The sequence below is a fragment of the Sciurus carolinensis genome, chromosome 11 (genome assembly GCF_902686445.1).
Source record: "Sciurus carolinensis chromosome 11, mSciCar1.2, whole genome shotgun sequence".
NCBI lineage: Eukaryota > Metazoa > Chordata > Mammalia > Rodentia > Sciuridae > Sciurus > Sciurus carolinensis.
The window spans coordinates 50,458,392-50,471,942 of record NC_062223.1 but is presented as its reverse complement, the minus strand read 5'-3'; positions in this window follow the sequence as shown (position 1 = coordinate 50,471,942).

Sequence of the window (13,551 nt, the reverse complement as noted above, 5' to 3'; positions counted from 1 at the left end):
CCTCTGTGTTTGCCATGGAAATAGAAGAAATGGCATAGGCAACCATTCAGGTTGTTAGAGTCAGGCCTGAAATTGGCATGGATTACTTTCTCTCACATGCTTTGGTCAGATTCTATTCATGGGGTTCTAAACTAACTTCAAAAGAGACTTGGAAATATAGTAATCCTACATGCCCAGGAAGAAGAAAACTATTGCTTAATATCTGCCCAATCTTAGCTGTACTCCCTTGACCCACATGTGTGTGTTGGGCAGAGTTGGGAGAGTGCATGTGGCCTCTGCCATTATCTGAAACAGCACATGTGCAATCATAGTAGTCACATGTATGTGTCATAACTTTAAATACAAACTTTTGCTGGCAATTTATTTGGGAAGATGGAAGTGTTGGCATACTGAAACTAGACAAGTGACTATTCTAGTTATCATATTTTTTCTTTTTCTTGTATTTGGGACCCAGAGGTAACTGGGCCCTTTGAGAGCTGAAGATTTTCAGAAAGTAGGGTGTAGGAGTCATTCCACAGTGCATAATAGTCCAGAACAATATGCTGTACACAATAAAGGTATGTGATTTTTGTCACTTTACAAAATAAAAATAAATAAATAAATAAAAGATTTTATTCCTTTCCTTAACTTAGATACGGGCATATAACTGAACATTGAAAATATTCAGAGAACTTAGAGTTACAAAAAATGAAATTGGATGGTGAAAAAAATAACCACATTTTCAATCAAGAAGGGCCCCTTTATGAGGATTAGAGATGTTTCTGATGTCTAAATAATTATACCTGACTTGTTTCTGTCATTTGTTAGGTAAGTTCTCCCAGTCTCCCATAATTTGAAGGAGTTACATAATGTTTTCTCAGTAAATCATTATTTTTATTAAAGTGTGGCCAGGGTCATATTCTATTGCTCATGATCCAAAAATATCTAAATAATATACATTTGAATCCCAATAAAATATTTTTATTCTTTTGTTGACTAATACTGTTTCATTTATAGTTTATTGATCCACATTGTCTAGATAATTTCTTCATCTTATTCTGTTAGATATCTTATTCTCCAATGAATCTACCTCATTCTCTGTGCAGTCATGATGAATGTTCCTTCAGTGTTGTCTTGAAATCTCAGATAGATGTATTTCTATCTGTAAGAAACATCTTTTTCCACTTTTGTAATTTTTTTAAAAATATTTTTTTAGTTGTCTATGGACTTTTATTTGATTAATTTATTTGCATGTGGTGCTGATAATCAGACCCAATGCCTCACACATGCTAGGCAAGTGCTCTACCACTGAGCCACAACTCCAGTCCTCCACTTTTGTAATTTTAAGACATTTTTTGACCTCATATTTGCAAACATTTCATGTGAAATTTAAAATAACCTCGATACATATTTTTTATTCTCCTTAATGGATCTCTAAAAATTTAGCATGTCTCTATTGTTCAACATAGAAAGTATATATCTCGCTCAAAATAATGAAATTAGAGTGAGTTATTCTTGACTTTATGTTACAAACAAGCTAAAAACTTAATGACAAATCAACAAGAAATATCTGTTATTTATCACATATTCTGTGGCTTAGGAATTTGAAAGTATTTAACTCGGCAGTCTGATTCAAGGTTTCTCGTGAAGTTACAATCACCTTTTGGCCAGTTTTTAGTTACCAAAGGACATGACTAAGACTGAAGAATCTAATTCCAAGCTGACTCACTTATGTGGTTTGCGAGTGAGCGTTGGTTGTTGGTTGGAAGTCTCAGCTTCACTACATAAGTTCCCTTTACAGGACTGCTTGAGTATCCTAAGGACATCGCAGATGGCTTCTCAGAGATCCAAAAGAACAAGGAGGAAGCTCAATGCCTTTTATGTCCTTGTATCATAAGTCACACACTATCAATTCTACCATACTCAGTTTGTCACACAGATTACATTTCCTTTGTTATGGGGGAGACTTCACACAAGGGGTATAAATATCAGAAGACAAAGATCATGGGGCCATTTTGGAAGCCAACTACTTCAGTCAGTTGTTTACTGATGCAGTTCAATAATGCAGCTACTTTAGCCACTTAAGTCAGTCAATGGGTCAGGTAAGCTATTTACTGCATTAATTAAGTTTTGCTATGTATTGGGAAAAAGTACAGTGCAGTACATTCAGGAATTTTATTTTTTCAATCTGTGTACAACATCCCATTTCATTCCATTTGCCAAGAATTTCTTAGTCTCCTATGAATGTAAGCTCCAAGATTTTTGGAATTATTGCCTTACTGAAACATCATTAAAAGATAAATTACTGTATCCCTCCAGTCAGTGTAATAAAACTTAGTTTACTGAAACTAAGCTCTCACTCCTCTTGCTTTTCACATACTTAGACCTGAACCACTTTCCCTGCTTTATATCATACAGCACATCCAAAGATGTTCCCAATTGCTCTCAAACTTAGTAGACCTCTTTGGTGTTGTTTTCTTGACTATGACATTGAATTTCTCCTTGGACTACATGCCTGTTTATCCCCATAGTTTCCTCTACACAAGTCATAAAGGAGTCATATTTGAGTCATTTAGAAAGAGTAGTCCCTGGACAAAAACTGTTTCTATGGTTGATCATGAGTTATGGAAGCAGAATAGTGATGCCTCTCTGTTCTGATGGAATCATATAGTACTGATTGAGAAAAATGTACAACCTTACTTCTGGGCAGCACACAAGGGCAGCGTGGACACAATGAGACTAATAAAAGCACAGTGTTTCTCTAATACATTATTGATGGCAATTCCAGGAGTACAAGAGACCATGAAGACAGGAAGGATTTTAAGGAACAAGTCACAGGTAGAGAATACAGTGAGGTTTCTTTAAGGATGCGGATAGATACGGGCACTGAGAGGTGATTCATTAGACTCATTCATTAGAGGTGAGAGAAATTACTTAGTAGCTATAAATGTCATATTTGCTCATTCATCCATGTTAAAAATTCCCCAAGGACTCCTTGAAATTATTGGAAAACAATTTGAGGGAACCTAAAGATTCTATGTAAAAACAAGTCTTGTCAAAGAGTCATTGAATTAAATTTTACTGTTATTTCAACCTGCTTTGTCACCACGAAGCAAAACAGGTCAGGAAGAGTCTAGATTTAGTTGTGTAGTATTTCAGTCTTGAGATATTTGTTAGCAGGTGATCAGTTCCAGTTTTGGGTGGAAGTCTGACAAAAGAAGCAGCAATAGCATTTGTCCTATTGTCATACCACTTTAAGGTTTGGAAGCTACTTTCACATTCATTACCTCCACAGTTCTGAACAGAAATCCGTAAACAAAGAACTTTGACTCACATATTTTAGAGACACACAAGAAAATCAAAGTCCTGGGTGTTAAAAGATTTGCTCAAGGATGTGCAGTTGGTAAATAGTAGGTTTGGAATGGAGACTAGGAATTTGTGCACTAAATACTATGCCATTTCAGCTGCAACCAGGTTTTTCAACTGTTTTTGAACCCTAAAATTCTACAAATCTATCTAAAAAGGAGTTTCAGAAATCCAGAGACAGATAAATTCTCTTCCACTATTTAACCAGAAAAGTATTGACTTTATATGAATATTTTGGACATCCCCAAGATATCTATTTGGAATAACATAAAACTTAGTGTGCACAAAAACACACTGTCTTGCATTGCAATGAATGGGATTTCAGGTTGGTTAACAAGGCATTGAATAAGACCTACCCTATAGCACAAAGCACAAGAGTAGTTTTTCAGAAGTTTGTTTGACTTTGATTAGCCACAAAAATAATTTGATAAAAGACAATAATTATAACTAGGAAGTGCTTTTCATTCACAATATATTTTTTAGGCCTTTACTGAGTTGCAAATACTGTGTTAATGCTTTAATTCTTCCATCAAAAAATAAGGTTAATCCCAACGCTCAAGGCTGGGTACAAACATAGGTGGAAGTTAAGCAGTTCTACACATAGAGGAAAACCAAAGGGAAGGACTTTCCAACAGAACTTTGCACAATAATGCAAATGTTTTGTACCTGCATTATCTAATATGACAGTCATTAGGCACAGGTAGCTGGGTAGCACTTGCAATATGCATAGTGCAACTAACTGAATTTTTAAATTTTATTTTTTAAAATTTTAATAGCCACATATAGCTACAGGCTGCAGTAGTGGACAGGGAAGCTATAGAGACTTGAAGAAAATTAAGGCTGATAGTGCCTACAGACAACAGCATCAACACCAGCATGACCATCATCAACATAATCATTGTGATCATTGTGACCATCACCATCGTTGCCACCATGATCATCATCATCACATTAGCTGCAACAATCATCACCTTTCACTGGATTGTTGTGGTCATCTCTTAAATGATATGTTTTCATTCAGGTTCCCCTTCAGTATATGACAACCAGACGTCCTTGATGAAAGCAAAATGTGATTTTATCATGGTTCTGCTTAAAATATTACAATGGTCCTGGGTTAATTTAGGATAAAGTCACACTCCTTAGCAAGGTGCATATGCTCCCTTTTCCACCCCATATCCAGTTTCACATGATTTTCCAGTCATATCTCTATTTTTTCATATATTTTATATTCAGGGATACAAAATCTTATTTTGGTATCCTAAATATGTTATACATTCTTTGATTTTTGTTTTTGAACTTAGTTTCCAGGCTTGGATAAATTTCTATTTTCTAGAAAATGTTCTCCTTTAGTTTTTGACCAAATCCTAGCCATCCTGCAAGTCTCAGCATCAATGCTATATCTTTCATAAAATCCAATTTCAATCCCTTGGACAAGGTGACTTGGAGTCCTAGCTATGTTCTTTTGGAACACCTGGACTTAGCTTATTATGAAACTCACTGGGCTTTATTGCAGTTAGTTTTTTTAATGTCAATCACCCTCAATCTACCATGAGCTTCAGAAGAACCCAAATTTTACCAATTTTTTCAACATGTGTCCCTTATAACCAAAATTCTTCCAGACAAGAAAATGATTATTTTATAAATACTGACTAAACACATGCATGAAAAAATGTGTGGGTGCATGTCTTTCCCACTGGGAATCTGTCCCCAATTTCCCCACCACCATTACCAACTCCTGCCATTTCCAGAGAGTACCATAGGTTTTAGGCCCATTATCTCCTCCTCTCCTTCCAAATTTTTCGACTTTCTAAGTTAATCTAACTAATTCTTACTGTTCTTGATCACCAATGGCTATTTTTTTCCATTATCAGAATTAAAATCTATATCTAAATAGAGTCACAATAGGAATCCCTTGATTTGTTGGCAGATCCTCGCCTAAATAGGAATTTCTTATAATTGATAAGTGGATGTGAAAGAAGTTTAGAATAAGAAAAGTTCTCATTTTCACTTTCTAGACATTTTAATTGTTCACCTATTTTCCTTGATAGATAAGTCTAGTCTTAGACTTCTTTCTTTCTAAATATACATTGTCAGCGAGGATTCTTTGAGTAGACTCCAAGGACACTTAGAACTGGAAAAACCAATTTAGTTGGAAAGGGGTGGTGGCTAAACATAATGAGAGAGTGGGGGCATAAAAATGAGACAGGAAGCAGAGAGTCAGGGAAGGGAACTATCTGTTGCTAAACACAACCTGGGTCAGGGTCTGTGTTGGAATTTCTCATACATTAACTCATTGAGGACTCACAAGCACTAATATCTTTCCCATTTTACAGCCAATAAAACTGATGTTGAAAGACGTTGAGTACTTATAAGTGTTACAGGACCTTCTGGGAAACTAAGGCAGTGTGAAAACTCCCCTTCCAACCCTGTTTCTTGCAATCAAGTCGGAAAGATTTCAGACATGTCACTCAGAGTAACAGGATTGAGTTTATTAGAAGGAATAGGAAAGGGGACACTCTTAAGGGGGAGAAAGTGGGTCCTCTCAGAGAAGAGAAGGACAGCATGCCCCTCCTGCTCTCCAGTTTTATTGGGGATCCCAGAGAAGTTTCCAGAGAGTCCCACCCAGGTCTACGACTTGACTTTTAGCTGACAACAAATTGACATCATACTTTCAAGTCCCAACTGCCATGACAACTCTTGGTCAATTTGGCCTAGCCAACCAGTTTTAAGTGTATTCTTAACCACAAATTCTTACAGATTTTATTGTTAGGAGGACCTTATCTCTCTGAGTTCCAAGAGCTACTCTGAAAAAGATCACAACAGTGATCACAACAGGGCTATTTGTGTTCCACTTATTGACATTATTTTGGGTCTGCATTTCTCTTGTAGATAGTATGCAGTTTGCTGAAAATATGACATATCCTGTCCACTTCGGCCAGGCAGAGCTGCACGTAAATTACGTCTTAGGAAGAAAGTGTGGGTGGGTAGGTCAGTACAGTAGGCCCATTTTATAGAATTATTCTCTTAACCTCATGTTCCCACCACTCACATCTGTGTGTCCACTATCATAAAGTAATATGGTTAGCAAGCATAGAAGTCAAACTCAGTCCCATGCACATAAAAGGTTCACATCATTACACTGTGCTTTCTTTTGATAGAAAAACAGATCAAGTCAGAACATTTTGGAAGAATGGCCGTTAAAATAGCAAGTTTAGAGAGTGTTCTCTGAGCTGGACAGAAGGGGAAAGTGGAGAACAGAAGAGAAGAGAATGGTCTGCTTGAGAGAAGTGAAAGAACCCCACTCCTTCAAATTTGCTGGCCTCATTACCAAATACCCTCCCTATCAGAGTCACTCCTTTGACATGAAAATGTCCCATTAAAATTTAGGGACTATGTTATATTAAATAAGTCTATAATAATAATAGGACAGCATGTATTATTTATGACCCTAGGTAAACATACACTATTTTCTTCCTACTGTAAACTTTTTTCCTTTTTTCCTAATAGCATATCAAATTCCCTTGGGGAAACCATTCTTCTTCCCTTCCTTCTTAACCCACATAGTTAAAATAGCATTAACCTACCTTCTCCTTCCAGAGCTGTATGCTTGATGCAGGTAGGGAACTAAACCCTCTGAGTGGTAAATAAATAGGTATATGACCACTCAAGCTGAATCAAAAAGAATCCTATCCTGGAATTTTTTTTTACTTAAGTAAGTGTGTTTTACTTTGCACCACAGTTTCTAAGCTTGTAGGTTGGTAGCTGGAAGCTCCTGGAGGTTAATTGTCTCATTCTATCTTGAGTGCCAACCTGAGAAATGGAACAAAGCCCTGCAGAACAAAGTTCAGAAGAGGGGAAAAGCAGATGATTGATGGTGAAACGTGAATATCTGCACCCAGCTGTACCTGCAATTGTACTTCTTTTTCAGTTCATTTTATTTATGCATAGTATTGGGGTTCATTTGATATAATTACACAAGTATGGAATATAATCTGCTCTCATTCAGTGCCCAGTACTTCTCTTTTCCCTCCCCTCCCTCCATCTCCTTTCCTCTGCTGATCTTCTACTTATTTATAGCTTTGTTTTTTTTAAAATCAGTGTGTTCTTGTGATCCAACGTCTATCCATATGACTGTTCTCTGTTTTTCAAAACACGGTTTTAGTTTGGTTTGATCACTTGTAAACAAAAATCCAAAGTAATTCAGTTGCTATTCATATAAGTCAGTCCTGAGCTGTCACTGATTATTAAACTTGGAAACTTACTCTAAATTTTAATTTGCATTGTCCTTTATAAAGACAATGTTTCTAAGTAAGAAAACTATACTAGTGACTAGTGCAACCAAGGAAATGAATTTTTAATTTTGTTTCATTTAAATTTAAATAGCCACATGTGGTTACCAACTACAGTATTAGACAGTGCAGCTATAGAGGTTTGCATATTCTTCTCTGCCAGTTTTAATTTCCATTTAGACCAAACATAATGCAACTCTGGCATGTTTGCTGTTAAACTATCATTGGAATATGATTAGTCATTTAGAGCCAGATATTAAATGTAAAGCAATGCCAGTCATTGTACTGATTGTTTTAGTATGTCTTGGAAAACATAGTTTTTTAAATGAAAAACATGCTATTTGTTTTAACATATAATAATTCAGTTTTGTTATTTTTAAATTACTCAGTGAACATATATATTATGGTTTAAATTAGGTGTCCTACAAAAGCTCATGTGTGAGACAATAGGAGAAGGTTTAGAGATGAAATAATTGGGTTATGAGAACTTTAACCTAATCAGTGCATTAATCCCCTGATAATTGAGTGGTAACCAAAGGTGGGCAGGGTGTGGCTGGAGGAGGTAGGTCACTAGTTCGTGCCTTTCGGATATGTATTTTGTCACTGGCAAGTGTAGTCTTTCTGTCTCTGTCTCCCTGACCCCTTCTGCTTCCTGGAACCATGTCCCCAGTTGTTTTCTTCTGCCATACCTTTCTACCATGATGTTGTCTTGTTTCAGGCCCTAAGGAATGCAGTTTCCATTGATGGACTAAGACTTCTGAAACCATGAACCCTAAAATAAACCTTTCCTCCTTAAAAATTTTCTTGTCAGATCTTTTGGTTGCAGCAATGAAAACACTGACTATAACAATAATTTTTAAAAATTTCTATGTATTCATTCTTGAGACAGTAAATATCAATAGGTATAAATCACGTACATAAGTCTTCATTGGGCTGTGCAGTTATTTATAGAATATAAAGGGACTTTTATATTTTTCCAAAAAAGAAAAAAATGAGAATCATGACACGTTTCTGCTTCTCAAAAGTAAGAAAAATGTGATTATCCTTTCTTCCCTCAGGTAACAACTTTTATAAGAAAGGAGAAGCTAAAAAATAAATTAATTAAATTTTAAAAATACTTATAATTAGAGAAAATGCTTTAAAGTAAATAAGTACAGGACTGTGATAGAAACACTTTGAAGAAAAATAGGAGGATTCTACTTTAACTGGGCTATTCAGGGGAGCCATGTTTGGGGAAAGTGACAGTTAAGTGGTGAGATGAGGTATCAGTCCTGCAGGGAATAGTGATGAGTGCACAGGTAATAGCGATGCAAAGACTCTGAAGCAGTGTAGAAAGCTTGAATTAGAGCCAAGCATGGTGACAAACGCCTGTAATCCCAGCAATTTGGGAGGTTGAGGCTTCAGAATTGCAAATTTGGGACCAGACTCAGCCATCTCAAAATAAAAAAGAAAATGGGCTGGGGGTGAGGCAAAGCACCTCTGGGTTCAATCCCCAGTACCAAAAACAATCAAACAAACAAACAAACAAACAAACAAACAAACAAAAACCCCAAAACCAAACCAAAACAAAACAAAACTTAAAACAAAACAAAAATCCTTGCACTAGAGTACAGAATTATATCATTTAAAAAACCCATATTTCACTCTCACAAACCAAAACTGTTTTCTTAGGCCAGCCATGTTAGCCCTTGGAACGATCCACCTAGAAAATAGGGTGGAGATTGCTTCGGATCTTCCTGAGTGAGGGTTTCACATGCAGTTAGTTGGAGGTTAATCCAGGGCTTACTGTCTTCCTTGGCTCTAAGAAGTGGAGTTCTCAAGAGCAATGATTTTTTCAGCAGTGCCTGGAAACTGCTGTTGCAAGAAGTAGTAGGAAAAAGGGTGGGATTCAATTTCACAGGAAGAATACTTAAATGGAACCTATAAATTATGTAGCTATGTTTCTATACCTTGGCTCCATTCTGGAATTTTTCAAAATAAATTATTTGGGCCAATTTTACTGTGGTGTTGAATATTACATTGTGCTCTGTGGTCTCTGAAGCATGTGCCTCTTGCTGAGCCAGCATTTTGAAAAACTGCTGTGAGCCACTGAAGACAGACACAGCTCCCAGTGAAAGTCTTCTCTTATTCCCCACTCCCCTAAGACACTGTAGAGGGTTCAGCATGGAACCTAAACCAGCATCTTTGGAGGAGGTGAGAGAAACTATATGTACTGTTATGGAGTTTCCTTATTTTTCCGAAGGTCAAAAGGTAATATATCACCTCCTTTCTGGAGTGAGTCTTTACAAAAAAGCAACTGAGCAAACTTTAAATGATAGCATGAGTCACTATCACTGCGCACTTCCATGAAGAAACATTAGACCACGAAGGTCAAGCATATTGCTGGGTCAGAGTGACAAAACAACTGGTTAACTAGGAAATTCGGCAGCCTGCAATTTGATTTGTAAATCACGTTCCTGATTTATAGCCTTGCAATCTAAAATGCCTGGGTTGCATTGGAGAAACCACAGGGACTTTCCCCTCTGGAGAGGCAATGAGACAATTTATCTGAGGCTCCTCCATATGACCCTCTCCTTCATAAAAAGATATTTATCCTCTGAATTACTTTTATTATCCCTGTGCCAGTGACTCAATCTTTATGTCCAATTCTGACCTTCCTGAAAGTTAATATCCTTTATGTTTATCTTCTGGATTATCTCATCATATAGCCAGATGTCCAAAATCAAACCACATATCAAAAATGAATTCCATGACTCTGCTCTCAATGTTGATGTAATCTCCTATCTTCCCATCTGTGCACCTGGCTGCTTTTATTTTCCAGTTTGGGAAGTCAAAATCTAGAGGGTATTCATGGTTTCTGTACTTTATTGTTCATATCAATTCTGCCAGCACTACTCTGTAAATAACTGGCATAGATGGCAGGTAACCTTGAGTCAGGTACACCTAGAACTGGTATGCTTCAATCCAGGCACACCAAGAGAATGGAGGCAGTCAGTCACCTGGTTCCAGGTGGGCTTGATTCTCTGTCCCAGGACTGTAAAGTTGTAAGAGAGCAATTTTCAGGTGAGATTCCTGAAAATGGAATCACATTAATAGAAATGCCTTAACGAGAAAGTGCATGAAATTTCAATTTGCTAGACTCCTGAAATAGACCTGGATATTTTTTCCTTAAGGATTGTTCTTTAAGTCTTCCTTTAGTTCTGTGAGATATCCCAAGAATTTTCCAGTGAATTCTTTCTTTAGAATAGGTAGAGTGAAGTTGAGGGACTGTAAATTGACTCTTCTTCTCTTTCTTCTTTTTGTTTGAAACCAGAAGAATCTAACTAGAATTAGGTAAGACAACTTAAAACCAGAAAATTACAAGAAAGTACAAAGAATCCAACATGTAAACCAGATGAGTGGTGCTGCTCTAACTAAAGTAAGTATGAGGGGTATCCACAAGCTCAGTTCTCTTTTTCTTCACTCTTCTTTTCCTCTCTCTTTCTCCCATGCTCTGAGGTAATTGCTAAGGCTTTAAGTAGAACTTTGAAATTCTATAGTATGCAGATATAATTTTTATATCCATCCATCCACAAATCATGCCAATTATTTCTTTAAAATGATTTTTCTTCTTCCCATCCCACTATTACTAGTCTGATTTTATATCATTTCACATATTTTATTAACATAGTCCTAGTTGTTTCCTCTGTGGACTATTTTTACCCATTTCAAACCGTCCTGTGCATGGTTGTGTAAGACTGGGTATGGCTACATATTTCTTAAAACTCTACAAAGCCTCCCTTATTTCATTACAGGAACTCCTAGGCCCTTCATGAACTGAGTAACTGTTAGCTGAGGCAACTCTGGTTTTAATTACTTCTCAAAATGCATCCTTCAATGTGGGCAGCCTAGGAATCTTACAGTAAGAACACAATCATCCCTGCTGTTATGTTTTAATCAAGAGTTTTTCCTCCCCAGAGTGGAACTTCCTCCCTTAATATGTAACTCCAGTCCCACTCACACTATTCCCTAATCTGAAATGGCATTTAGAGTCTACTGCACAATATTGAGCCTGTAATTAGCAACTCTCCAGTGGTGTTTTGTAATGGTGCTCTGTTAGTCTGTGAGGAGTATTGGATTAAGTTCCTCAATTGTACTCAATTTAGACCTTAATTTCCAACAAGAAAAGTATATTTGGGCATATCTGAAGCCGATGGAGTATGCCCAACAGGTTTATATTTTTATGGTTTGCCAAAGATCATTCTAAAATGATCCATCTATGGAACATAGAGATAAGGTCTCTAAGCTCTTATGAAGACAGATACCCAGTTACAGAACAGAGGAATGAGCTTCAGTACAATACTGATGGGTCAATTCATATTATCAAGATTTTCTCCAGTAATGTGCCAGAGTCTCAGGCAGAAATAGTTGTTGAAAATAAGTGATTTTGCTAAAATTTTTATTGAGACTTTGGAAGTAATGTCTCATAGTCTATATAGGATAAGAGAGAATAAAGAATAAATGCAAGAAAGGATGACTAAAATATTGTGAAGACACACAGGGGTTGTGCAAAGTGACCAGGGTAAGAACACCAGAACTCTGTAACAACAGAGTTATTATGACTCAGAATGTTGGTGTCCTCATTCTGCAAATGGTTGGTACCTCAGCATGGCAGCCAAAATGGTTATATTCCCCAACTTCATTACAGTCCTCTAAGAAAGTGGTAAAATTTCCCATGTAAGCTAAGAAAAATGAATTCATAAGCACTCAGAACTACTCTCTGGGGGCACCCCATACATTAACTGAGAAAGGGCAAAATTCAAAGAAAACTAAATATCCCATGCTTCCCATAATTGTGCTAGTGAGAACAGAATTAAATATTCAACTTTGGTATGGTGCTTGTAGACTGATTTGACACAGAAGACCATGGGTCCTGGAAATACACATGTCAGTGTTACCTAGCATGGCTATATGTTCCAGCTGCCAAAAGGAGTTCTAGTGCGCATGCAACTCTTTAAAATGGCCAGTTATGGGTGAAAATTATAGTCACCTTGCTATTTATAGTCTTTTCAAACTATAACATCTGAAGACCCCACAGTTACAGGTTCTGAAAGTGAGCTTCAACTTCAGGGACTTGGGGTGACTTAAGCTTCACACAGAAAGGAGGGAATGAAGGAAGAAACAGCTAGAGAGGTGCTAAATTATTTTTGGAGCGATATAACTTTTTTGTTCTCAACTTCTGAATTGATGAAAATTTCTCCTGAGTCTCTTCTGCTCTTATTAGTTTCAAAATTATCTTCTTCTATTCCACCTTTTGTTTTGTCATTTTTCACTTTCAAACAAAAGAGATGTGGTTAAGGGAGATTGAATGGGTCATCGTTAATGCAGGATTCCCCCAACTTAATCCCTTAAAATGTAACAGCTGAAGTTAGTGGAACCCTTTCACATTTGTCATCCCATTAGACTCCTGCAATAATCTTGAAAGTAACTGCTGTTCATATACCATTTTACTGGTGAAACTCAGTCCAGGGATATCATGTGATTTCTCAGGTTGTTAGAGAGAAACAGCATGGAGACTCCAAGGCCAGTCCTCACAGCTTTAGTCCAGATTTCCTTCCATGATAGCAGATTAACTTAAAGGTTCCCCACAGTTTCCATCATCATGGGTACTTGACCAGGACCTTCTGTCGATTTCGTGCGCATTTTCATCTTGCACTATACAACTCAGCATAAAGGTTCTTTCAGCACAGCAGGTCCTCTAAGGACTTAGTCAAGAGCACACAAATTACTTTTCTATACCAAGTTTCAACTTATCACATGAGAGAGAAAGGGGTCAGGGGAGAGTGTCCTGAGTTAAGACCTATTGGATATGTGTCTCTGTGTTTACAGGTGTCTGTCAAATCACCTCAGATAGTAGTAATTTGTATTGCCAGATTTT